At 38.5% G+C, this 27,093-nt stretch overlaps 2 long non-coding RNA genes and 2 other non-coding genes across 4 annotated transcripts; 1 reads left to right on the top strand and 3 right to left on the bottom strand.

Annotated features, from left to right (window-relative positions):
- Positions 1-2,204: 2,204 nt before the first annotated feature.
- TRNAT-UGU (transfer RNA threonine (anticodon UGU)) lies at positions 2,205-2,278 on the bottom strand. The gene has a single exon. It is a non-coding gene; the product is annotated as a tRNA-Thr (tRNA).
- Positions 2,279-18,302: 16,024 nt separating this feature from the next.
- Positions 18,303-22,404, bottom strand: LOC134739701 (uncharacterized). Its single transcript, XR_010126614.1, has 2 exons — positions 22,263-22,404; positions 18,303-18,585 (listed from the first exon to the last, which is right to left on the bottom strand). It is a non-coding gene; the product is annotated as an uncharacterized LOC134739701 (long non-coding RNA).
- On the bottom strand, positions 21,892-21,965 carry TRNAT-CGU (transfer RNA threonine (anticodon CGU)). Its single transcript has one exon. It is a non-coding gene; the product is annotated as a tRNA-Thr (tRNA).
- A 38-nt stretch (positions 22,405-22,442) lies between the features above and the next one.
- LOC134739702 (uncharacterized) lies at positions 22,443-25,217 on the top strand. The gene is made up of 3 exons (XR_010126615.1): positions 22,443-22,839; positions 23,381-23,567; positions 24,026-25,217. It is a non-coding gene; the product is annotated as an uncharacterized LOC134739702 (long non-coding RNA).
- Positions 25,218-27,093: the final 1,876 nt, after the last annotated feature.

A 27,093-nucleotide genomic window follows, 5' to 3' on the forward strand; every position in this document is an offset into this window, starting at 1 on the left:
GGAGATTGAGACCATCCTGGCTAACACTGTGAGACCCCATCTCTACTAAAAAAAAAAAACAAAAAAAAGTACAAAAAAAAGAAAACAGTTGCAAAATCATGTGTGGATTGTCTACTGTATTTTTGAATAAATAAAAATTCTGAAATTGGCCACTATGATCATATGCAGCCAGAATCTGTTACATTATGATGTGCTACAATTATTTTCTGAATACACAGTGTTCCACTGTCAATGATAGTTGTTTGATGTTTTCTTCATTGTTTTTGTATTCTACAAATAATTTATTAACCAGATGTAGTCTTTTGATAGCAGTTTGAGATTCAGAAATTTCACAAAAAGCAAACAAAACAGAAGCATAATTCTATCTGTTAAATAGATATATTGCTAAACTTAGAAATGCTTTGAGGTGTTTCTACATATCCAAATACTTGGTGGCCATAATCAAAAGCACACTGAATGCACCAAAATGCATATTTATGAACCAAATTTTTTGTGCATAGCATAATTTAATTCAGAGAAGAGCTTTTAGGCATGTAATTTAATAATGATGATCCTGAATTTTATTATTGTGTAAATTTCTATATATGTTTGCTACCTCAATTAGAATATATGAGGCTAGCTAACATTTTTATGCACTCTCTTAAATATTTTATTTAACTGTTGATCTATTTCCCTAATTATTTTAAAATTCTGTATTTTTTCTGTACATATATGAATAGAAAAAAATGATTTTGTTTACTTGCTAGTAGAAGTTAGTAAATTGTTAAGCTTTGGGATTTTTATCATAAAATGAAATAAGAGCTTAAAGTGTGGTTTCATTCTTTTCATTTAAAGAATGAAACACTTGGCCCCAACAAAGTTTGTTCAAATAATAATAATGCTGACCCTTATTGAAAGCATTTTTGTTAAAAGGTAATTTATTTGTATTTATTCTTTAAAACATTCTTATAACAATTCCATTATCATTAAACAAACAAGGGAAGTGAAGCCCAGTGAAGTTATGTAGTTTGCCAAAACTACATAGTTATTAAAGAGGACAGCTGAGGGAAGTACCCAGACATTCTGATATGACTTCGAATGGATCCCTGTCCAGGGTCAGGATCTAATGACAGGCAGCATGTAATAGGGTGCAGCAAAGGTAAAGTTGAAAGTCATTTAACTATTTAAGGATGTTACCTAGGGTTGTTAGAATAACATGGCGATCAGAGTCATCCTATGATCACTTCTCATAAAAGATAAAGGAAAACAAAAAACAGGTCTGCTAGTGCCTTATAAGAAGGGCAGAGAAATCTTGGTTTCTACTCATACACTCCTCATCTTCTTTGTTTGCTTAATTTTTCTCCATAGAATTCACCACAATCTGACATAATATTTATTTTGTGTTTTAATCTATTCATTATCTTCCATACTCTTCTAGATAATAAGGTCCATGAGGGTAAGATTTTGTTAGGGTGGAGAGATGGTGAGGGGTTGGCATTTATTAAACTGCCCTACCCCTGGCACTTGGAGCAGTACTTTGCACATAGAAGGCAGTCAATACATCTGTGTTGAATTAGTGGTCAAAATAATGAGATATGCAAACACATGCAAATGAAACTAATCAAGTAAGGTTGGCCCTTATTAGCTTTGAATGTTTGAAAATTTTCTTTGATTTGCTCTATTCCTTCAGCACTTTTGTTCCAGCCCCAGAGATGCACCAGCCTCTGGCAAATATAGCTTCTAACTGGCTGTCACTATAAAGTGTTCCTAGTTCATTTTATAAGAGGGTTAACAGGGTTTTAAAAATTATTTTCCTCCTGGTCTCTTCAAAAGGCAAGTAGGACCCCGTAAATATGCTAATTTCCCATCTGTTTTATGGTAGACTTATTAATTTATGGTAGTGTATTAATTTATATGAACTCTTCTGAAATCAGCTATAGAGCTGGACATTATTGGATTCTAGGGATGACATAATCTACATCTACATAGGTTTTGAATCTGTGCATACACAGAGAAGCTCAATAAATATTTGTTGGAAAAAAGGATCTGCTGCCAGAATTTAATTCAAAACTTCAAAGTTCTCATTTTCTTCTTTGAGCCTGGGAATTTTGCCTTCACATAACATATAATTGCATTAGAACTTGCAGTATAGTGAATACAGTGGAAAATTTAGGTATAGTAGAGGTTAATGAAGAACTGGCTTTCGAGTGAAAATGAAAACCTTAAGGCCCTACTGGGATTCGAACCCAGGATTTCCTGTTTACAAGACAGGCGCTTTAACCAACTAAGCCATAGAGCCCACTTGTGTGGAGAAGTTGCCGCTTGACTCTATTCCTGCTTTTAAGTAAAAGATTCTTGACACAGCGTCTCTACACTCTGCAACAGTTTGCCGTGAGAAAGAGGGCAAACTCCAAAAATACGTTTTGCTTACTTAGATGCACTGCGGAACTAATACAAACGAAAAAATTTTCGGGCAGCTTAAATATTAGGACCATTAATACTTCAATTAGTCCAAGGATAACCACAAGTAAAAGTCAAGGCTACTCACTTTGTCCAAATGTGATAAAGTTTCCTAAAATTAAATTTTGCAGGTACTATTCTTTATCATTTTAATGATTCGTCGTTCCAATGTCCTAAGGGAAACCTCTAACAAAAGAACTCCACAAGAGACTCGTAGGCTACCGAGTTGGGCGTATGGTGTTCTGACAGTCATTTGCACTCAGGAGGCAGCTATTTGGAGGGCAGAGGACCGGAGTGTCAACCCCTTCCCAATGTGAGCATCGCTCTAGAGATTGTCTTCTGGGCTTATTTTTCTTTAGACTTGATCTCAGCTCGCTCTCAGGACCAGTCAGGTTCTATTTTATAATATCTTACTTCTCTGGGCTGCACTTGGCAAGACAGGGGAATCGGTTTGAATGTGTCTCTGGGTTAGGAAAGGTTAATACATTTAGAGCTGATTAAAGGAAACTCCCGAACGTTCTCTGGAATCTCAATCTTGTTTCCAAAATGAATTATTTGAGCAATTAATTCTGAAGTTTCTACCAAGATTTATAATTACAGAACTCAGGGTGAAAATCAGAAATCACCTTCATTTCTTTGCCACAAAAGCAATAAGGAAAATTATCCTGGGATTTAGATGGGAATTCCTTTGGATTGCTAGATAAATTTTAGGGAGAACTGATAAACTTTTAATCCATACATATGGCATAACATTCCATTTATTCTTTTATTAAATTTATTCCTATAAATTTGATGTTTATGTTATTATAAATTATACTTTAAAATTTTTATTTCTACCTTTTTTTTTTTTTTTTTTTTTTTTTGGAGACAACGTCTCACTCTGTCACCCAGGCTGGAGTGCAATAGCGCGATCTTGGCTCACTACAACCTCCACCTCCCAGGTTCAAGCGATTCTTGTGCCTCAGCCTCCCGAGTAGCTGGGATTACAGGCGCGTGCCACCAAGCCCAGCTAATTTTTTTGTATTTTTTGGTACAGACGGAGTTTCACCATGCTGCCCAGGCCGGTCTCGAACTCCTGACCTCAAATGATCCGCCCGCCTTGGCCTCCCATAGTGCTAGGATTACAGGCGTGAGCCACCGCGCCCAGCCCTTCTTTACAGCTGGTGTTTAAAAGTACAATTCATTTTTATATTTACCCTGTATAAAGACCTTATTAAATTTAATTCTTAATTCTAATAGTTTGTAGATTACTTTGAATCTTCCACAGACACAATTTTAATAAAGGATTACATTTATTAGATTTTAAAAATAAAGGAATTTACCTTAATTTCTATCTATGCCTGAAATGAGGTTGACAGCAGACACAATAAAATCTGTTGTCACCAGTCAGTGCAACTAATTTAATAATAAAAGCTTAAATTAGTTACAACTTGTATTACTTTTAGAAAATTAAAAATAACAAATATTTGTATTTATAAAAACATTAACAGGGATTGCTAATATGTTTGAGGCTAACTCTGCTGCTTCATAAATAGAATAGTAAACAACAGACACACTGAATTCCCACACTTGAATCTTCTGTCAATGTATGCCTTGCATAAATGACATGCTCAGGTATTATGAGAGAGTGAACAAACCATTGTTAGACCACCCAAATAGTTTTTTTTCTCCAATGGAAACACCCAAAAGTTGAGGGAAAAAATGGTTAAGACTGTAATCATTGGCAACTTAAATCAATAGAAATAGGCAGATTATTCAAAACATGTGTTGGGCTAATTGGACAGCCACTTAGGAAAAGAAAAACTTAAAGCTATGAGACTAAAATAAATTCCAAATACAAGCAAATTGTAAAAGTAAAGAATGAAACAAATCCACAGTTATAATTACTAGAAATACCAAGACAGAAATTTTATATAACTTTGGTACAGAAAACTAATTTTTTACATAAAATTCAGAGACAATGAGAGTTTAACGTAATTCACTGCATTAAACAACATTTTAAAAATTCCACTGGGATGTACCCTTATCCCCTCAAAAAAGGCATAAACAAAGTGACAAAACATCAAGTAAAGCTGGGGGGAAAATATTTGTAACTTGTGTTTTAAAGAGTTAATTTTCTTCATTTCTATCTGTTGCCTGAGATAAGATTGATAGCAGACACAACAAAATCTGTTGTCCCCAGTTGGTGCAACCAATTTAATAATAAAAGCAATATAGAAGTAAGAAGTAAAAGAAGTTTAAAAAATGAAACTATAGAAATACAGTGAGAAAATGTCTTTAACATATCAGATTGGCAAACAACAGCAAAACAAAAACAGTTGTTTGTGGTAGTGTTGCCGAATAGCACTTAAAGATGTTGAATTAGTTTTCTGTAGCTTCTGTAAGAAATTACAGTACCACAAGCTTGATGGCCTGAAATAAGTGACTTCTTTTCTCACAGTTCTGGAGGCCAAAAGTCCAAAATCAGTATCACTGGTCTGAAATCAAAGTGTTGGCCGGCCTATGCTCCCTCCAGAGGCTCTAGGGAAGAATATGTCCTTACCTTTTCCCAGCCTCTGGTGGCTGCCCGCATTCCTTGGCTGGTGGTGGCATCACTCCTATCTGTGTCCGTGTGGTGACATTGCCTTCTCCTCTTCTGTAACTGTATAATCTCCCTGTGCCTCTCCCTATTAAGGGCACTTGTGATGGTATTTGAGCTCCACTTGGATAATCCAGGATAATTTCCTCATCTTTAACTTCTTCTCTGAAGACCCCCCTTTTGGGGGTCTGTGTAAAATAAGGTAATATTCAGAGATTCCAGGAATTAGAGCGTGGATATCTTTTGGGGCATTTTTCATTCAATCACAGGCACTGACATTCTTATTCCTCCATCTATAATCTATGTGATTTAGACGACTGTGATTATGTGATTAATTGGTCACAACTCCAATTTTCTTTTCTGTAAAATGTGGATTATATGAACATCCTTATATATTATTGAGATTATTATATGACTCAATATATGTAAAGAATTTATGACAATATCTGGGGCTTAGTTGGAGCTAAATGACTGATAATTGTCATTATTACAATGTTCTGTGCTGGTCAGGGTGTTGAGGAAACAGGTCCTTTCTGGGCCCTATAGGAGAATAAATTAGTAATATTTAGGGAAGGAGAATAAGGCAAGAGCCACCAAAATCATCATCACATACATATGATTTGATTTAGCGATTGCACTCTTAGAAAGTTTTCTAATCCCAGGCACTTATTAAATGCGGATATACAAGTTAATTTATTGCAACGTTATTTATGTTGTTAAAAATGGCTGCTGAAATAAATTCAGATACATTTATAAAACTGAATGCTATGCAGACAAAACAAAGAGGGAAGAGGCTCCTTCTTTATTGACATGGAAATTGCTGCAACATACATAAAGTGAAAAAGGCAAGGTGTAATAGAATGGGTTTGGAAAGCATATTTATAGTGAAAAAACAATAGTGTTTCTATTGGCTTGTATATACAAAGAATATGCCTTGAATAGAACTCCAGATTTTAATATGGTTGGTTGCCTGAGGGTCCAGAATTGGGTGTCCGGCAGGATGGGGTGGGGGCACAAATAGACTGTCATTATGTATGTATTCTTGAATTTTTGTAATTTTGAATCATGTGAGTTGTACTTTTTGTATGAGCATTTTTAAAACATAAAAAAGAACATACTCCCTTGGAGAAGAGGTCTTAAATATAACTGATGGCAGTCTGATTTTGCAGCTACTATTTGGTTTTCAACCTACCGTTTTCAGGATTAAACACCTACCTTGCGCTCGCAGTGGCAAATGTTTTTCTTGCAAACCTCAATGAGCTTTAAGATATCCCTCGTGATTTTGCAATAAATCTGGCAGCGGTGGGATTCGAACCCGCGCCCCCGGAGAGATTGGAGCCTTAATCCAGCGCCTTAGACCACTTGGTCACGATACCACGCTGATACAACTGTGGGACTCATCTTAATGATTTAAAAGACACAAGATTATTCTGCGTATTACTATTTTTTTTCTCAGAGCATTTCTACTCAAATGATTCCGTAGCGGTCTCAACCACCGATAAAATCTGCAAATAGGTTCCTAGTCCCAGTCCTTTGTCCTGCAGCTGAGATTTGCGTTTGCTTCCCATGCTGTTTCTAATACCTGAGAGTAAAGGGACAGGAAGCCAGTACCTAATATCCAACAAATCCCAAGAGAATCGGTTCTTAAGAACATGATCAGAAATCCCACGCCTAGGCCGACGCAGCACGGGGACTCTGAGGACTCTGAGATCGAGTCTCCAGTTTGTCAGCTGCGTTTGGGGGTCTGGAGCAAGATGTTATTTTTGATGTCTGCAACCAGAAAACAGAGGAGATCTCATCCCAATCCACCCGGAACTCGCGTCTTTGTTTGCGTATCTGCGCGTGATTCCCTCTTGTGAAAGAGGTGGAAAGAACTATGCAAACAGACCTGCTTTTTTTGCTGAATGTGTTCATGACCTTAGTTTTTAAAGTTCAAGACGAGGACCAGTTTGTATTTGGTGCGGAACATCACATCCTCTCCGGACCCTAAGAGGATGTGTCGCCTGCTCGCTCCAACCCCACAAACGCCGTCTGGGCTGGCACTCCAACCTCTTCTTCCCTGTTGCAGCCCCAACGCCGCTCATCTTCTTATTTAGTCCCACCTGTCCCATTAGATGCTGACCCTTTTTAAACGAGCCCCAGTTGGACTATTTCAAATGCCAGCAGCTCCACTTAATAGCTGCAGGGTCATTGGTAAGTCACTTAAGCTCACTGGATCTCACTTTCCTCATATGTAAAACCGAGACAATAAAACTTGCCTTTAAAAATTATAGCAGAATGTTTTGATGCAATGGATTTTGGGCACTCGGGGGAAAGGGTGGGAGGGGGTGAGTGATAAAAGACTACATACACATCGGGTACAATGTACACTGCTCTGGTGACAGATGCACCAAAGTCTCAGAAATCACTTCTAAATAACCTACTCACGTAACCAAACACCACCGTTCTCCCCAAAACCTATAGAAATAAAAGAGTTAAAAAACTATAGCAGAATTTTTATTTTTAGCAAATGCACGTAAATTGCTTAAAACAGCACCTGGCTCATAATAAGCACTCAGTAAAGTTTACTATCAGTATTGGTATCACTTATTAGCATTTACTGAACAACTTTTTATATCAAGTGCTCAGTCTCATGAATGACAGTGAGATATCTCGTTTTACAGTTAATGAAGTTTTTAAAGTAACATATTTACAAGACAGTAGAGTGAATTATTTTTCCTAAATTAAGATGGCACATGGAAAATTTACACCTCAACCCTACAATTTCAAACGTCGGACAATTTTCGCTTTGTCAGATCGCTTTACCTTGTATATTGTTTCTCCCTTCTCAGTCGTTTCACCTCATCTCTTCCCCCTTGTCTCACCTCTATTTACGCTATTCTGGGGCTCTAGACTCGTAAAGATCCTTCAGGTGACATGGTTAGGGACATTGGTTTTAAGGAGAACTTTGGCAGGCAAGGAGGTGTAGCTTCAGACCCAGGTAAGCCTGCAGCTATGATCTCATTAGAGCTTATCTGCTTTCTGTGTCTGTCATTGCTTCTGGCTGGGACTCTTCAGGCTGTGGACCCAGCTCAGTCCCCTTGCGTCTGTATGTCACCTTCTAGTTACATCTTTACACATGTTGTGCTGGGGAGTAGTGTGCAATCTAATGAAGTCTAACATCTCCCAGGAGAAAGTGGTGTTTAAGGCACAGTGGGAAAATCCACTGTGTTGTACATTTATTTAATCAAGGGGAAAGTCCCGAGATGATTTTTGTAAGTCATACGACATACTTGGAAGGACAGTAAACACATGGCATAGCACACATTGTCATTTTACACTCTATTTTGAAAACCTAACTTTTCAGAAAGTTCACATAAACTTGAAAGAGTATAATTAATGGATTTGCTAAGACAGTTAGGAGTGCCTTCTTAGCCCTGGAGGCAGCACATCAGTCTCATAATCTGAAGGTCCCGAGCTTGAACCTCAGAGAGGGCATGGTGATTTTGTAGTTTCGATATACTTCTGCTTGAGAAAGAAATATCCCACCCATTAAAGTTTTCGGTATGAAATCTGGATTCCTGGATCACTGACAGACAACACGACTGAAAAATGAGGCTGCAGTCCCTCAAGAACCCTACCAACTTCCTTTGTGAGCTAGATGCTATTTTAATGCGCTGACTGCAGTATCATACAATACCACAATCTACACCAAATACCATAAATCTGTATTAGTTGCCTATGGCAGCTTTTGAAAATTACCATGAATTTAGTGGCTTAAAATAACACAAATGCATTATCTTAAATTTTGGGGGGTCAGAAGTTTAAAATGGGTCTTAGGGAGCTATAGGCAGAGCTGCTTTCCTTCTGGAGGTTCTAGGGAAGAATCCATTCCTTGCCACATTGTTTGGCTCATGGCTGCATCACTGATCTCTGATTCTGCTGTTACATCTTCTCTAACTCTGGGGAGTCTCATGCAGCCTGGTTGATGCGTCTGTTTGGTGACGGGGAGTGCAAACTCAATGTCACCCGACTGGTGCAGTTTGAGAAAACTGACCATAACCCTGGTGTTGCAGCTTTAGTTTTGCCTTCACCCAATGACAGAACCAGCAGGACAGGGATCGAGATAAACCTATCCCATTCTTAGTTTGCGTTGATGGAACAAGAGGGCTGTATTCCCTACTGCAGGAGGCTTCCCCAAGAGGAAGACCCCTCTAGAAAACTGTCCATGAAGTCATAACTGTTTTGCGTGGGAAGGCAATAGACAGGTAGAAATAGGATCCTGCTCCCCGACAAGATGTGGACAACATGGTCCCATCCCAGTGACCTTGGAGGCTTTTACGAGACAAGATCCTCCTCAAAGGCAGGTCCTCCTGCCCCGTCAGAAATGGACCAAAGGGCCTCATCCATAGCGCATGAGCACCTGCCTACCATGGATCATGGTGTCACTCCTGAAGCCCTCCAATGCTATCGGCTTACCTCTACCCTTGTGAGAAATCAGGATTCTTATCTTTTAAACCTCAGTGTCCAAAAACCCCATAAACATCTGAACCCCCACTCCTTTCTCCCCTTCTACCCTTGCTGGTATGTAGGGTCACTCGACCATAGCAAAAACCAGGAGACCGTGGCCCCATCCCTAATTGTTCTTTCTGGAGGGAGTAAAGTCAGGACACATGCAAGAAGAGTGGTCCTCCACCCCAAGGGTGGCCACGTTTTGACTAAGAGTGGATGAGGACCGTCTGCCCAATGTGCTGAACACTGTGAGGTACTGATGGCTGTGCAGGCCACTCCAACCGCCACTCCCTGCTACTTATTTATAGACTCATGGGCTGTTATAAATGGGCTAGCCATATGGTCCAGTGACTGGTGGATGGAAAATTGAGCAGCCAGGCCAACATGGCAAAATCAAAGGAAATATACTAATAGAGAGATATTCTCTTTGCATGGTTAAGAGGACTCAATAGTATCAAGATGTCAATTTTTCCCAATTTTATCTATAGATACAACATAATCCCAATCAACATCTCAGTCAGTTATTTGTGGATATTGACAAGTAGATCCTAAAGTGTATATGGAAAGGCAAAAGATGCAGAATAACTACACAACATTAAAGAAGAACAAAATTGAAATACTGAAGAAACACCTCTGCCATGTGTTCAGATATCCATTCAGACTCTAATCTGACCAAGGCACCTTCTTCACAGCCCAGATAATGCAGCAATGGGCATGTTCCTATGGTGTAAAATGACCTTGATTTGCTCCATCACTTCCAGGCACCCAGAGTGGGAGGGGCGGTGTTAAAGCACTAGAATGAATAACTCAAGCAACAACTACAAAAGGACCATCAGGAAGGACAACTCAATGAAGGGTGGTACTCCTCTTAATGAAGGTATTTGGACCTTAAATAGTGCCCTCCAGTGAAAGGGAAACATGGCATTGCAACGCCTGCTGGGCAATGCTGACTTTGGAAGTGTGATTGCCTGACGTGGCTACACCTGAGGAATCCCAATCTCAGTATATCCAACCACAGTGTTTGGAGGTCAAGGCTGCAGGGAGCCACAATTGAGCCACTGCACTCCAGCCTGGGTGACAGAGTGAGACCTTGTCTCAAAAAAACAAGCAAGCAACAACAACAAAAACAAACAAACAAAAAACCAAAACAATCTATGCAGTAAGTTGACATCCTGGACTATTGCTTCTTGTGGTAGACTGTGTTACGCTCTTTCTTATCCTCCACCCAGTGACAATGGTATTTCTCTCATTTGTTTAAGTCTTCTTTAATTCCTCTCAGTTATCTTTTGTAGTTTTTCAGTATGCAGGTCTTGCACACATTTTTTAACTTACCTTTAAGTATTTGATAGTTTTGAAGCTTTTGTAAATGGTATCTTTTTGTTTTAAAAATCCAATTTGTCTTTCCTTTGAATGTTTCACTAACTTTGGATTCTTGGAGTTTAATTCCGGGAATGTCCGGCTTCATCATGATGTGTTATCATTTTATAAATGGTTGAATTTGATTTGTTGAATTTTTAAGGATTTTTTTCTTCTTATGAGGAACACTGGTTTGCAGTTTCGTTCCTTGTATGGCTTTCTCTGGTTTTGGTATTAGGGTAATGCTGGCCTGATAAGTGAGTTCAGATGTGTGGCCTCCTCTTTTGTTTTCTGAAATAATTTGTGTAAAATTGATATTATTTATTGCTTAAAACGTTGGTAGAATTTACTTTGAAGTCATCTGGGCCAGATTTTGTTTCTTTGTAAGAACATCATAAAGCATGGATTTAATTTATTTAATCGATGTAGGGCTATTTAGGTTATCTATTTCTTCTTGAATACACTTTTTGTGTCTTTCAAGGAGTTTTTCCATTTCATCTATGTTGTCAAAGTTATTGGTAAAATACATTCATAACATTTCCTTGTATCCTTTTATTATTTGTAGAAGCTCTAGTGATATCTACTCCTTCATTTGTTTCTTTTGTTTTTCTCTTTTAATATATTTTTTATTTTTTAAATATGGAGATGTGGTCTCACTATGTTGCTCAGGAATTAGTTTGTGAGCCACCATGCCCAGGCTACTCTCATTTGTGATATTTGTGTCTCCTCTCTCTTTTTTTCCTGAAGAGTATGGCTAGAAATGTATCAATTTTGTTAATTTTTTCAAAGAAACAGCTTTTGATGTTATTGTTTTTCCTTATTGTTTTTCAGTTTTCTATTACATTGGCATTTACTCTTTATTATTTTCCTCTTCTGCCTGCTTTGGATTTAATTTGCTCATCTTTTTTACTAAGTTTCTAAGGTAGAAGATGAGAACATTGATTAGAGACATTTCTTCCTTTCTAATATAAATGTTTAATGCTAAAATTATCCCACTAAGCATTGTTTTTGCTGCATCCCACAAATTTTGATATGTTGTATTTTCAGTTTTATTCAGTTTAAAGTGTTTTCTAATTTCTCTGTGATTTCTTCTTTGACTTATGGGTTATTAGAACTCCATGGTTTAATCTCCAGATACGTGTGGCTTTCTCAAATATCTCCAAATGTTATTGATGTTCAGATTATTTTTGCTCTGTACAAGAAAAAATTCTCTGTGATTTTAATCCTTTCAATGATTATACATATACACACACACACACACACACACACTGAAAGAATGTGTATATATATATACGTTGTCTTCTATGTTATCATATATGTGTGCAATCACTCAGATAAAGATGTGGACTTCATAGTTTTAAAACATGCCTGAACTTTTTCTTTTTTGCAACTCCTCCCATCAAGTTATATTGTATGTCACTTTTCTTTACACCAACGTGGACTTTGGTGACTGCCTCCATTAATAGAATGCAGTAAACACAATGCTATGCAACTGTTAAAGTCTAGGTTAGAAAAGGTTTTGCAGCATCTACCATTTTCTCTTGGGGCACTTGCACTGGCAGTCTTCAGCCATCAGCTACCATCTTATTGTTCCACATCCTTGTCAGCATTTGGTGTTGTCAATGTCTTGAATTTTAGTTATTTTAATAGGTGTGTAGGGATATCACATTGTTGCTTTAATTTGCAATTCCATAATTATATGTGATTTGGGGCATATTTTCATATGCTTCTTGGCTATCTGTATATCTCATATATGTTTAGATCTGCCTATTTCTTACATTGAGTTGTTTGTTTTCTTATTGTTGAGCTTTAAAAATTCTTTGTATAATTTGCATACCAGTCCTTTATCTGATATGTGTATTGCTAATATTTTCTCCCAGCCTGTGGCTTGCCTTTTCGTCCTCTTACCTGTCTTCTGCAGAGCAGATATTTTGAATTTTAATGAAGTTCAACTTATCAGTCTTTTTCTTTATCGAAGATGTTTTTGATCTTGTACATAAGAAGCTGTTGCCAAACTCAAGGTTACCTTGATTTTCTTCTATGTTATCTTCTATGAGTTTTATAGTTTTGCATTTTATATTTAGGTCTGTGATCTATTCTGAGTTAAGTTTTGTGAAAGCTGTAAAGTCGGTGTCTAGATTCATTTTTTGCATGTAGATGTCCAGTTGTTCCAGCCCCATTTGTTGAAAGTACTATCCTTTCTCCATTGAATTGCCTGTGCTCCTTTGTCAAAGATCAGTTGACTATATTTGTGTGGGCCTATTTCTGGACTCTCTATATTCTATTCCATTGATTTATGCATCTGTTCTTTGACCAATATCACATTGTCTTTATCTTTTTTCTTTTTTTGTGAGATGGACTCTCACTCTGTCGCCCAGGCTGGAGTGCAGTGGCACCATCTCGGCTCACTGCAACCTCTGCCTCCCGGGTTCAAGCAATTCTCCTGTCTCAACCTCCTGAGTAGCTGGGATTACAGGCGTGTGCCACCAGGCCCAACTAATTTTTTTATTTTTAGGAGAGACGGGGTTTCACCATGTTGGCCTGGTTGCTCTTGAACTCCTGACCTCAGATGATCCACCTGCCTCAGCCTCCCAAAGTGCTACGATTACAGGCGTGAGTCACTGCGACTGTCTTGATTGTTATAGCTTTATAGTGAGTCTTGAAACTGGGATAGTGTCAGTATTTCAATTCTTCTTTAATGTTGTGTAGTTATTCTGCATCTTTTGCCTTTCCATATATGCTTTAGGATCTATTTGTCAATATCCACAAATAACTGGCTGAGATGTTGATTGGGACTATGTTGTATCTATAGATTAAATTGGGAAAAACTGACATCTTGATACTATTGAGTCCTCTTAACCATGCAAAGGGAATATCTCTCTATTAATATATTTCCTTTGATTTCATTCATCAGGAGTTTTGTAGATTACCACATACAGGTATGGCATATATTTTGTTAGATTTATATCTAAGTATTTCTTCTCTGGTGCTAACATAAATGGTATTTTGTTTTAAATTTCATATTCCAATTGTGCACTGCTGGCATATATGAAAACAATGGACTTTTGTATATTAACCTTGTATCTTGCAGCCTTGCTATAGTCTCATATTAGTTTCAGGAGTTTTTGTTAACTCTGGGATTTTCTACATAGATAATCATGCTATCTGTGAATAAAGATAGTTGATTTCTTCCTTCCCAATCTGTATATCTTTGTTTGATGTCATTTTCCCGTCTTATTGCGTTAGCTAAAACTTCTAGTACAATGCTAAATAAGAATGGTGAGAGTGAAGACTCTTGCATTGTTCCTAATCTTAGCAGGAAAGCAACTAGTTTTTCACAATTAAGTATGGTGTTGGTTGTGGCATCTTTTGTAGATGTGCTTTATCAAGTTGAGGAAGTTCCCCTCTATTCCTAGTTTAGTAGAGATTTTATTATGAATTGGTGTTTAATTTTGTCAAATGCTTTTTCTGCACCTATTGATATAATCATATGATTTTTCTTCTTTAGCCTTTTTATGTAATAAATTGCCTTGATTTTTGAAGGTTGAACAAGTCTTGCATACCTGGAATGAATCCCAATTGGTTCTGGTGTATCATTCTTTTTATGCCTTGTTGGATTAGATTTGCTAATATTTTGTCGAAAAGTTTTGCATCTATATTGATGAGAGATATTGGTCAGTAGTTTTCCTTTCTTGTAATGTCTTCGTCTGATTTTGGTATTAGGGTAATGCTGGCCTCATAGAAAGAGTTAGGAAGTATTTTCTCTGCTTTTATTTTCTGGAAGATATTTTAGAATATTGGTATAATTTCTTTCTTTAATGTTTGGTAGATTTCACCAGTGAAAGCTGGGCCTGTTTCTCCTATTGCTTCCGTTTCTTTAGTAGATATAAACTTAACTGGGTTATTTATTTCTTCTCATGTTAGTTTTGGTAGACCATATCTTCTTTCAAGGGATTGGTCTATTTCAACTAGGTTATCAAATTTGTGGGCACAGAGTTGTTCATAAAATTCTTTTATTATTGTCTTAATGTTCATGGACTCAGTAGTGGCCTCTCCTTCACTTCTGATATTAGTAATTTCTGTCTTCTCTCTTTTTTTTATTAGTTAACTGGCTAGAGGTTTATCAATTTTACTGATTTTTTTTTTAAAGAACCAGCTTGTAGTATTGTTAATTTTCTCTATTAATTCTGTTTTCTATTTCATTGATTTCTGATTTAATATTTAATTCTTTTTTTCTGTTTACTTTGAGTTTAATTTATTATCTTTCTAATAGCTTAAGGAGCAACCTTAAATGATTGATTCTAGATCTTTCTTCTTTTCTAATATGTACATTCAATGCTATAAATTTCCCTCCAAACACTGTTTTTTCTTCATCTCATAAATGATTGATAAGTTGTATTTTCATTTTAATTATGAAACATTTTTAAAATTTCTTTTGAAACTTCTTTAACCTATCTGTTATTTAGAAGTATGTTGTTTAATCTTTAAGTATTTTGGACTTTTCTGGTTATCTTTTTGTTACTGATTTCTAGTTTAATTCTATTGTGGTTTGGTAGCATATTTTGCATTATTTCCTTTCTTTTAAAATTACTAAAATGTGTTTTATGGTCCAGAATGTAGTTTACCTTGGTGAATGTGAGCTTGAGAAGAATGTGTATTCTGATGTTGTTGGATGAAGTATTTTATAGATGTCAATTATTTACAGTTGATTGGTGGTGCTGTTCTGTTGAACTGTGTCCTTACTGATTTTCTGCCTGCTGGGTCTGTCAATTACTGATTAAGGGTTGTTGAAGTCTCTCCAGCTCTAATAGTAGATTCATCTATCTCGCTCTCTCTTTTTTTTTTTTTTTTTTTTTTTTTTGAGACGGAGTCTAGCTCTGTCCCAGACGACAGTGCAGTGGTGCGATCTCGGCTCACTGCAACCTCCGCCTCCCGGGTTCAAGCGGTTCTGCCTAGGCTTCCCGAGCAACTGGAACTACAGGCGCCCGCCACCACGCCCGGCTAATTTTTTGTATTTTTAGTAGAGACAGGGTTTCACCGTGTTAGGCAGGATGGTCCCGATCTCCTGACCTCGTGATCCACCCGCCTAGGCCTCCCAAAGTGCTGGAATTACAGGCGTGAGCCGCTGCGCCCGGCTTTTTTTTTTGAGACGGAGTCTCGCTCTGTCACGCAGGCTGGAGTGCAGTGGCGCAATCTCGGCTCACTGAAAGCTCCGCCTCCCGAGTTCAAGCGATTCTCCTCCCTCAGCCTCCCTAGTAGCTGGGATTACTGGCACGTGCCACCACACCCGGCTAATTTTTGTAATTTTGGTAGAGGTGGAGTTTCACCATGTTGACCAGGCTGGTCTCTAACTCCTTACCTCTCAGGTGATCCGCCCATCTCGGCCTCTCAAAGTGCTGGGATTACAGGCGTGAGCCACCACGCCCAGCAGGATTCATCTGTACTTCTTATGTAGGTATTTATTTATTAGAGACAGGGTCTTGCTGTGTCACCCAGGCTGGAGTGCAGTGGTGCCTGGCCTCAAGTGATTCTCCCAACTTGGACTTCCAAAGTGCTGGGATTACAGGTTTGAGCAACAGTGCCCAGGCTGTATTTCTTACTTTGTCATTTTTAGTGGTTGTCCTTGTATTTGCAATATCCACTTACAACTAATTCAACTCCATTTTCGAATTACGCTATACCACTACACAGGTATTAATAAGTCTTCCCAGTTCCTCCCTCTAGCCTCTTAGGACATTATTGTCAGTCATTTCACAGCATCTGTAAGCTATATCATTGAAACATTGTTGATATTATTTTGAACAAATTGTTACGTGTTAGGTCAATTAAGAATAAGAAAACTAAAATGTTTTATTTTACTTTCTCTAATTCTCCTTCAACACTCTTCCTTTCTTTATGTAGATCCAAGTTTCTGACCTGTATCGTTTCCTTCTTTCTCAAGAACTTTTATCATTTCTTACAAGGCAGATCTTCTGACTACAAATTCCCTCAATTTTTGTTTCTCTGAGAAAGTCTTTATTTCTCCTTCATTTTTAAAGGATAATTTCATAGAAATACCGTATTATATGTCTTTTTATTTGACGAATAGCACTATTTCTATTTTCTACATCATATCCATGAAACTAATAATTTACGGATTTACAATGTAGGTCTTATTTTTTTAAAGCTGGTATCTCATGTACTAGATTGTCCTAACTTGAGGGCTCATACTCAGTCATAATGTATAGGTACTTTATTGAATACCTTACAGGGTCTTGCACTTGTAAATTCAATAATGAAGATAAATCCTGAGTAATGACTTTCAAATGGAATTTGTTTTTCTGATTCAAAGCAAAAAAGACACTGAAAGAAAACAGAGTTATAATAACATAACAATGAAGGTCAATCAACCACCAATTTGTTTGGTACCCCTCACATACTCCACACTGGATTTTCAAAAGGTTTCATTTTCAGGATCTGATGCACAATGTGAATGCCTTCCTTATGTGTAAAGCTCTTGGGCTGAACTTTACCATGTGGAAACTTTGTTCAATTGACTGAGTATGGAGAATTAGTAAAAGGAATTTATTAAATTATTATTATTTGAGACAGAGTCTCACTCTATCACCTAGGCTGTAGTGCAGTGGTGCGATGTGGGCTCACTGCAACCTTCACCTGCCCAGGTTCAAGTGATCCTCCCACCTCAGCCTCCCCAGTACCTGGGACCACAGGCATGCATCACCATGCCTGGCTAACTTTTGTATTTTTGATAGAGAGGGATTTTTGCCATGTTGCCCAAGCTGGTCTTGAACTGCCAGGTTCAAGTGATCTGCCTGCCTCAGTCTCCCAAAGTGCTGAGATTACAGGCGTGAGCCACTATGCCTGGCCAGAAATTTACTTTGAAAGTCTTTTTAGGCCGGACTTGTTGGCTGGGCATGGTGTCCTGCGTCTATAGTCCCCAGTTACTTGGGAGGCTGAGGTGGGAGGATTGCTTGAGGCTGGGGGGTGGAGGTTGCTGTGAGCTGAGATCACACCACTGCACTCCAGCCTGGGAAACAAAGTCAGACTTGCTAAAGCATACCCCAAGACAAAGGATGTGCCTTAATGAGTATGTGATTTATTGAGGAAATGATCCTCTGGATGGGGAAGGAAAAGTAACAAAACAAAGATGTGGTCTCACATAAAGTCTAGCTTTGGCCTGACCCATGAGACAGGGGCTCTGGAATATAAATTGCATAGCAGAGTGATCACTGAGTCAAGGGACTTGACTTTTATACTCCTTCCCCCATCTGTCAGTTATTAGCTGCTGGGAATGGAATGGTGGTGTAATCTACTAGATGTCTCCAAACAGCCAAGGACAATTCATGGGAGAACTTCACAGAGTTACACCATTGTGGGGATGGGTGTGTAACTTCCCAAGGGGTCCTTCGTGTCCACTGCACCCAGAAAGACCACAACATTGCAGTAAAGAAAGAGTTTAATAGACACGAGTTCAGCCGTGCCACATGGGAGATGGCGTTAGTACTCAAATCATCTCCCTGAAGGCATGGAGGTTATGGATTTTTCAAAGACAGTTTGGTGGGCAGGGGACCAGGGTAGGGGGCAAGCTGCTTGGTTGGGTTGGAGATGAAATCATAGGGAATTGAGGCTGTCCTCTCATGCTGAGTCAGTTCCTGGGTGGAGGCCACAGGTTGGGTTGGCGGGTCCAGGTGAGGAAGCGTGGTTGTCAGAAATGCAAAAATCTGAAAAGATATCACCATATTGTAGGTTGTGCAATAGTGATGTTATCTGCAAGAGTAATTGGGGAAGTTGCAAATCATATTACCTCCAGAATAATGGCTGGTAATTATTTAGAATTCAGACCATTCTCATCCTCTAACTTGGAGGCCTTTCATTAGTTTTATAAGAATAGTTTAGTCTTTGGGAAGGGGTATTACCATTTAAATTATAAACTAAATTTCTTTGAAAATTAGTTTGGCCCATGCCCAGGAATGAGCAAAGACAACCAACCAGTGAGGCTGGAAACAAGATGAAGTCAGCATGCCAGATTTCTCTTACTGTCATAATTTTGCAATGGCTGTTTCAGGTGTAGTGGCCTGTAAAAAACAAACTAGGAAGAAGAAAAAGAATTGAGAGGGTTTCCAAGATTCTGTGCTACTGTAAAACAACTAAGGAAGTGGAATACCCTAGGTTTGTAATTTTAAGCTGAGGTGTGAATGTCCCAGATGTCATCTGTTATTTAGGAAAAATAATAGATTTCATTTACTTGCTAGTATAAATCACTAATTTTGTTTTAATGTTTTGTGTTAGTTTCCTAGGGTTGTCATAACAAATTACCACAAACTGGGTGGCTTAAAGTGATAGGAAATTACTTTCTCACAGTTCTGGAAGCCAGAAGTCTAAAATCAAGGTGTGGACAGGGTCATGCTCCTTTAAAAGCTCTTGGGAAGAACACTTCCTTGCCTCTTTCAACTGTGGTGATTGCCAGCGATCACCACAGTTGGTGTTCCTGTAACCACCTAACAGGTTCCCCTTGCCTGCTGCCTAGACAGAGCTAACTTATCAAGACAGGGGAATTGCAATAGAGAAAGAGTTTAATTCATGCAGCGGAATACAGGAGACTGGAGTTTTATTATTCCTTAAATCAGTCTCCCCCAAAACATGGGGATTGGGGTTTTTAAGGATAATTTGGTGGGTAGGGTTCAGTGAGTTGGGAGTGCTGATTGGTTGGGTCAGAGATGAAAGCATAGTGAGTTGAAGCTGTCTTCTTGTGCTGAGTCAGTTCCTAGGTGGGGGCCACAAGATCAGATCAGCCAGTTTATTGACCTGGTGGTACAGCTGATCCATTGAATGTAGGGTCTGTTAGGTTTTACAATAGAATAGTAATGTTATCCCCAGTAGCAATTTGGGGAGTGTCAGCATCTTGTAGCCTCCAGCCGCATGACTCCTAAACCATAATTTCTAATCTTGTGGCTAATTTGTTAGTCCTACAAAAGCAGTCTAGTCCCTAGGCAGGAAGGGGGTTTGTTTTGGGAAAGGGCTGTTATCATCCTTGTTTCAAAGTTAAACTATAAACTAAGTTCCTCCCAAAGTTACTTCAGCTTACGCCCAGGAATGAACAAGGACAGCTTAGAGGTTAGAAGCAAGATGGAGTCAGTTAGGTCAGATCTCTTTTACTGTAATAATTTTCTCAGTTATAATTTTGCAATGGCAGTCTCAATCCTTGGCTTGTGGCCAGTAACTGCAATCTCTGCCTCCATCTTCACAGGGCCATCTTCCCAGTATGTCTGTGTCTCTGTGTCCAAACCTTCCTCTCTTTCTTCGAATAAAGGTCCCAGTCACTAGATTATGCCCCACCCTAATCCAGAATGACCTCATCATAACTTGATTACTTCTGCAAAGACCCTAGAAAGGCAGATTTATTAGAGAAAGTATGAAAATAGGTTGCAAGAAAGCAATGGCCAAATCAGCATGAGAGAAGCTGACTGCAAAGAAACAAAGGCTTGCTAGAGATTTTATAGAATAGTGTTTATGCTGTAAACTGAAGAGGGCTTTGTGCAGTACTGATGACGCCAAAGTCGAAATGAGCTGCTCTGCAGATGTGTGGTGATAGTTGAGCACAGGAAGATTGTGAGTTGTTTGTACAAGAGGGCTATGTGTCCAGGACCATGAAGAAGGGCAGACTTATAGCTTATCTGCTTTCTGTTCTTGCTTTCCCTTGGTCCCGACAGCCTGACTCCTTTTCCCAATTAGGACTCCACAGTTAACTTGGTCCATGCCCAGAAATGAGAGAAGACAGCCAGCCCATGAGGCTAGAAGGAAGATGGAGTCAGCCACAGCCATGTCAGATTTCTCTTACTGTCATAGGTTTGCAAAGGCAGTTTCAGAGTAAAAGGATTAAACACTTGTCCCTAATTGTTCAATAAATAAGAAAAATTATAAAAAGCAACAATATAGTGAACTTTATTGCTTGTTTAGGTGCCAAGTATCCTTCTAAAATATTTTGTGTACTTTCTCAACAAGGCCTCCCATCAACTATATTAGGTAGGCTTATTACTATTTCCATTCCACATGTAAAGAAAGTGATGCCCATGGAGCTAGAGCAATTTGCTAAAGGTCCGTCAGCCATCAAATGGAGCAGCTGAGGTTTGAATACAGCCGATGTGACCTAGTTCAACAAGGTCCCAATCAAAATGAACAGCAGTGAGGTCCAAACATAGAGACAATTTTCCAACATTTTACCTTGCTACTTACGATACTTAGAGTAACATAGTAGCCACATTGTGAATATTTCTCATTAAAAAGTAAAAAAACAGACCAAGCACGGTGGCTCACAGCTGTAATCCCAGCACTTTGGGAGGCTGAGGCAGGTGGATCACTTGAGGCAGGAATTGGAGACCAGCCGGGCCAACATGGTGAAACCCTGTCTCTAATGAAAATACAAAAATTAGCTGGCCGTGGTGGTGAACGCTTGTAATCCCAGCAATTCTGGAGGCTGAGGCATGAGAATAGCTACTGCACTGGAGTCTGGGCGACAGAGCAAGACTCCATCTCAAAAAAAAAAAAAAAAAGAAAAAGGCAATCATGCCCTGCAAATGTCCTAATTTTTGTTTGTAGCTACTAATGGGTTTGCTGTTCATTAATTTCTTATCTTATGAACTCAATTATAGAGCTGGAGATTTTTAGAATCTAAAGGGATTTTATTTATCTGCATGCCTACAACAGTTATCTACATGCTTTAAACTGTAACACATTGTAAGTGCTCAAAAACATTTTACCACAGTTTAAAGCAAGACATACGAAATTGATTGAGGTGGGTCACATGCATTATTCTTTCGCAGTGTTTTGCATTTGCATTGTCTTCCTCCAAAAATTTACTTTTTAAAAGTAAGGAATCTGAGCAGGATGCAGTTAAACAACTTGGGATTTATCCAATTGTGTTCTACCGCTGTTAAGTTTGTTGAGAATGTTTGGCAATTAGTGGGAGGACGCAGTTCCTCGTCAAGAAAACAATTTTCAGAAACAGCTTATTTTCTCTGGAAAACATCAGGCCCCACTGGGAGTCGAACCCAGGATCTCCTGTTTACGAGACAGGCGCTTTAACCAACTAAGCCATAGAGCCCCGCGGAAGCGCCCTTTAGAACTGAATCTATCTCATTTTACTTTGACAAAATGAGTTTATTGAGTTATCTGCTGTCTTCAAAAAATATGTCAACTCGAGAAACACTTCATTTCCTCAGTATCTTTTGAAGACATACGAATACACGGGGAAACGTATTCGGCAGTCTACAGTGTCAAAGGATTTTTCTATTAATCCAGGAAAGAGCATTACAGAAAGCTATACAATACGTGAAGACGATTAAAAGGAATATATCTATACATAATTCTTAAAAACCTTTGACTCTTGAAAGTCACTCACTTAGGGTACGTGATGCTGCCAAATTTGTCAGAGAAGGAACAGGCATCTCTCGCATGGAACCGTGGTACTCGGCGTTAAGGCACTCTTCAGCTACAGGTGTCAGCCCGTTTAGCTCCTCTTAAGGTCTTGTGATGTCATTTTCAAGAGGACAGTAAAGTTCTGTGTCACGTGGGGCCTCTCAGGAGGGGTGCGGAAGTGGGGGAGGGGCGGGGCAGCAGGACTCCGCTGCTTTGGCCTCAAGGAATTTGGTCGACACTTGAAGACTGACCAAGAAAAAGTAATTTGTCCCAGTTTTCTCCCATCCTTTGTTTTCTTCTGCTCCTCTTGGGCTTGTTTTTTGTTTTTTTGGGTTCTTTTTTTTTTTCTTTTCTTTTTTTTTTTCCCCGCAGTCAGTTCTGAAAATCGCCTCCCAGAGGAGATAACGCATTCTCCTCTGTAACCCGTCCTTGCACGTCCCGTGGGGGGAGTCCCGGTTCTCATCCCTTCGGGGACCTGCAAGGAGCCCCGCCCGCGAGCTTTGAACCGATTGCGGCTCCGCGTGCAGGAGCAGGCCCAGCGTAGGGCCGGGGGAATTCAGGTGCGTCTGCGGGGCCCAGGGCCCCCAGGGCAGGCGGGGACTGAGACGACTGAGGGATGAGGGACAAGGAGGTTGGGACTGGGGAGGGGAGACCCGGGACCCGCCCAGAACGCTTTCCTGGGGTTGGAGAGGGCAGGACACAGCCTCTCTGGGCCCGGTAGGATGCGAAGACACGCATAACGCAAAAGGATTCCCGTCCTGGACTTTGGGAATTAAGGCCCTGAACACATTGAGCAAAAAGTAGGTCTGTCTGTACAGACGTTTCTTTCCACGTCTTTCATAGTAAGGACTTTATTAAAAAGCAGGGACTCGAATCCTAGGTGGGTAGATGGGAGGCTGGGACTGGGGATGGGGACGTCCTCTGTTTTCTGGTTGTGCACATTAAAAATAATTCTCTGCTGCCTACTCCTAAACGCAGCCGGCAAAAATGAGACGTCAACTAAGCGCCGTTTCAGTCCCAGAGCCAGGTCGTCCATGGGGGTTTTCAAGCGTTTTCTCAATGACTGATTTTTCTAGAAGCTAATGGATTTTATTCTCCCAGGTGTAAAGGCTACCTCCTGTTTCACACCCGGGTAACATAAAAGACAGCGCTGGGACCGAAACTCGGGTCTCCTGGATCCTGGTTGGCTGGAGAGAGGGGCAATGAACGCCCCGAAAAGAATTCTGTCTTTTCTCAGTATCTGGGAGGACTCATAACAGGGTAGATAATCAGGATGGATGTTCGGCAGGTGGGAATCTTTGAGACGGTCTGTGCACACAATTTTAACTCACTTTTGCCAATTTAGAGGACATGAAATTCCTGATGAGTGTATGTTAAAAGGGAATAGAGAAGGTAATATACACAACGTTCTAAAATAATTGCTTTTCGTGGAGGCAAAGTGGCTAAGCAGTCCAAAGCGCTGGATGAAGGCTCTAATCTCTTGGGGTGTGGAGGTTCTAGCCTGTTTAGCCACAGAAGTCATGAAACCACTATGTGGTATTTGTTAAATAATGAGTTTTGATACTTAAAATAAAATAGAATTATTGGAGTGAATTTTGTTTGGTTCTGTTGAATTTGTTATTCTTACACACACTAGCCAGATTCTACTTATTAATATTTTATTTGATATGTTGATCTTTAGATGTCTAAATTTGATTGTTCTCATTTGATTTGTTTTGTTTTTACTTTGGGTTCTATTTATGTCAGGTTTTGGTAACCTTAACGAATGGATTCAGCAGTTTTCCACTTCTTATGCCCTGAAACTATTCAACCCACAAGAATTACCTGATCCTTGGCAATTTGACAGCACTTGGCCTAAGAGAATGAGGCCTTTTCATGGGACTTAGAAATGGAAAGAGACTTTTGACAGCCTCTTCATCTATTACTGTGGTTATTATTCTATGAGGATGTGTCACTTGAGTGTGTCATATAGTGTCTCTGATTCTCAGTTGCTTATTTGTTGAGAGATAATGATACTGAATATTAAATGACTTACTGCTTATAAAATTCTAGTATGATGCCTGGGCCATGCAAGCCTTCAATCAATGTTATTTATTATTATCACATCAATATTGGTAATTTATATTGTCCTAAATCCTATCTCATTCACTATGCTTAGATTATCAGGGATTATCAGATACAGAGGTATAAAGTTGTAAAAAAATGCTTTGTATTTGAGATACATGTCTCGTCTGTATTTGTAAATGTCTCTTCTCTCATCACTAATTTTGAATTCTAAGTTTATATTTTCCCTTAATTAAACATTCCACAGATTTGTATTTCAGTTTTATTTACAAAAATACTTTCTTAGCTCTCCTAGCACATAAACAGATTTTCTCTGTTAATTCCTTTCTTCTGCTTTCATTTGGTATGTTCTGTTGGTCTTTTACTTGCTTCTGAAGAGAAATACTCACCAGTATTTCAGTCATTTAAAGTCTTTCTCATTTACTTAAAAAATGCACTTAAGTTACAAATGTTCCCCTCTGACCTGCTTTTGTAGCATTCCACAGTAATGATATATGTTGTCTTACTGACATTCTATTATACCTAGCCTGTAATTTTAGTTTTGATTTTCTCTTTGCGCAAAAACATTTTTAGAAGCATTTGACATTAACATTTTATACTTTTCTGATTATATTTTGATGCTGATTTCTATCTCTATTTTCTAGCACAGTATTAATTTTCTAAATTAAAATGTATTTTGATATTTTCTTATTAGATCATTGTATAGTTAATTCATTAATTTCTTGGGCAGTTTAAAAATTGTGTATTCGCTATAAATAATTTTATGATATCTATCAGGTCAATGTTTTATTCTTATTTGTCTTTTATAATATTACTTATTTCTTTGTCCACTGATATTTCTTGAACTTAGAGCAATAAATTGAAGTCAATTACTAAATTGTTTCTGCCTTTCCTCTTGTGTCTCCACTGAATTTCTGCTGAATGAAAGTTGCTGCTTTATTTTGAGCAAAAAAAAACCAAGATTCAAAGGTTTTTAAAAATTATGTATGGATATATTCCTTTTAATCGTCTTCACGTATTGTATAGCTTTCTGTAATGCTCTTTCTTGGATTAATAGAAAAATCCTTTGACACTGTAGACTGCCGAATACGTTTCCCCGTGTATTCATATGTGTTCAAAATATCAATAAAAAATCAATAAAAAATATCAAAAAACCCCAAAAATCTTTATCTCCACTTAAACTGTAATTTTTAGCATTTTGCAGCACCCTTCTTTGTTTTATTTAATGAATGTTGTCCAAAATCCCACCTCACATGATTTTAAGTCCTTGAATCCTTTCTTTTTGTGAGTTTGCCTGATATTTTTGTCTGTTATTTTCAAACTTCCTGATTGTTTCCAAGCCTGTGGGTAAGTGGCAAGCTGTTGGGAGACAGTGTGACAAGGTATATGCAGGAAACAAAGAGCTCAGAAAGACTAGTTTTTTATTTTCACAGCATTTTAAAAGCCAATGACCCTAATTAAGAGATACTTAATCTTCCACTGGTTTATGTGGTCATAGCGAAAATTACAATTGAGATATTGAATATATCAAATGTGTAGCTCTGTAGAGAAATTGTGGCACTGGAATCCCTGATTCTAGCCAAGAACTTCCCAGAGGCTTGAGTAAAATGTTCCCAACTTGAAAATCTGTGCAAGTAGAAGATTCAACCTTTTAATGTTGATGTTTTCTAGGTTCCATATTTGGTTGCCCTTTTTTCTGAGATGGTATTCAAAGGAATATTCCATACACTCATATCTTTGAACCTTCCAAAATACTTCCAAATATCTTGCGTATTTGGAATACTGATAACTTCCAAATATCTTGCATAGACCTTTTTAGAATGCCATATGATTATAGCCAACTGCCTACAAGACATTTCCACCTTAGTATCTCATAGACACCCTGATGTGCTCCTAATGTGCTTGGTGTGGTACTATTGAGTAGCACCACAACCTAGTCTGTTAAAGTGAAAACTGTGTGATTACTGTAGATGACTCTCTTTGTCCCCTCATGCGTTTTTTTCATCAAGTGAATATGATGTCACTGCTGTTTAGATTCAAATAGTAATCCTTCCCTAACTAGCCATGGCAATTAGTATGATATTCTAAGCAGAACCTGCTATTGTGAAAACATAATTTGATGGAATTGAGAGTTTTTGCTATTCAGTTAAACTCTTAGTGAGTCAAATATGCCAAATGTAAAGTTCTGTTTTTAATTTGATATTTGTTTTGTCTCTTGAGAAGCTTTTATTCTAAACAGAGAGATACAAACCTGATGTTTTGATGCACACATTAAAAAATCTGAATCAAGTTTGGCATAAAGAGACACTTAAATTTGCCAAAAAAAACTTATGAGAAATAATCATAAATGATGGCATATATTATGCCAAATTTTTGCATGAAGGGAATTGTGGAAATTGACTTGATTAGTTTGGACTGTCAAGAGCAGAGTTGAACCATAATCCCCACAGCACCTCCAAATCCTGAGACAAGCTTTTCATCCCCTACATTAATGCTGTTTTCTGTCCCTTCTGTCCCCCAGCTGATGGGGCCCCTTAAAATATAAGATGGGTTTGAGCTTTGGTTTTTAACAAAGGACCCAGTTATGGAGGATCTGGAAGTCTTTTTTTCCCCCTGGGCCTTATACCCCATGTATATAATGCAAGGCCCATATCAATTGTCCATTCACTCTTAAATTGAGAGAAAACAAGTTAGAAAAAATAGTTTAAAGTTTGTTTATATTTGGGACTTAGATAGGGTGTGTGAAAATG

The sequence above is a fragment of the Pongo pygmaeus genome, chromosome 5 (assembly GCF_028885625.2).
Source record: "Pongo pygmaeus isolate AG05252 chromosome 5, NHGRI_mPonPyg2-v2.0_pri, whole genome shotgun sequence".
NCBI classification, from domain to species: Eukaryota; Metazoa; Chordata; class Mammalia; order Primates; family Hominidae; genus Pongo; species Pongo pygmaeus.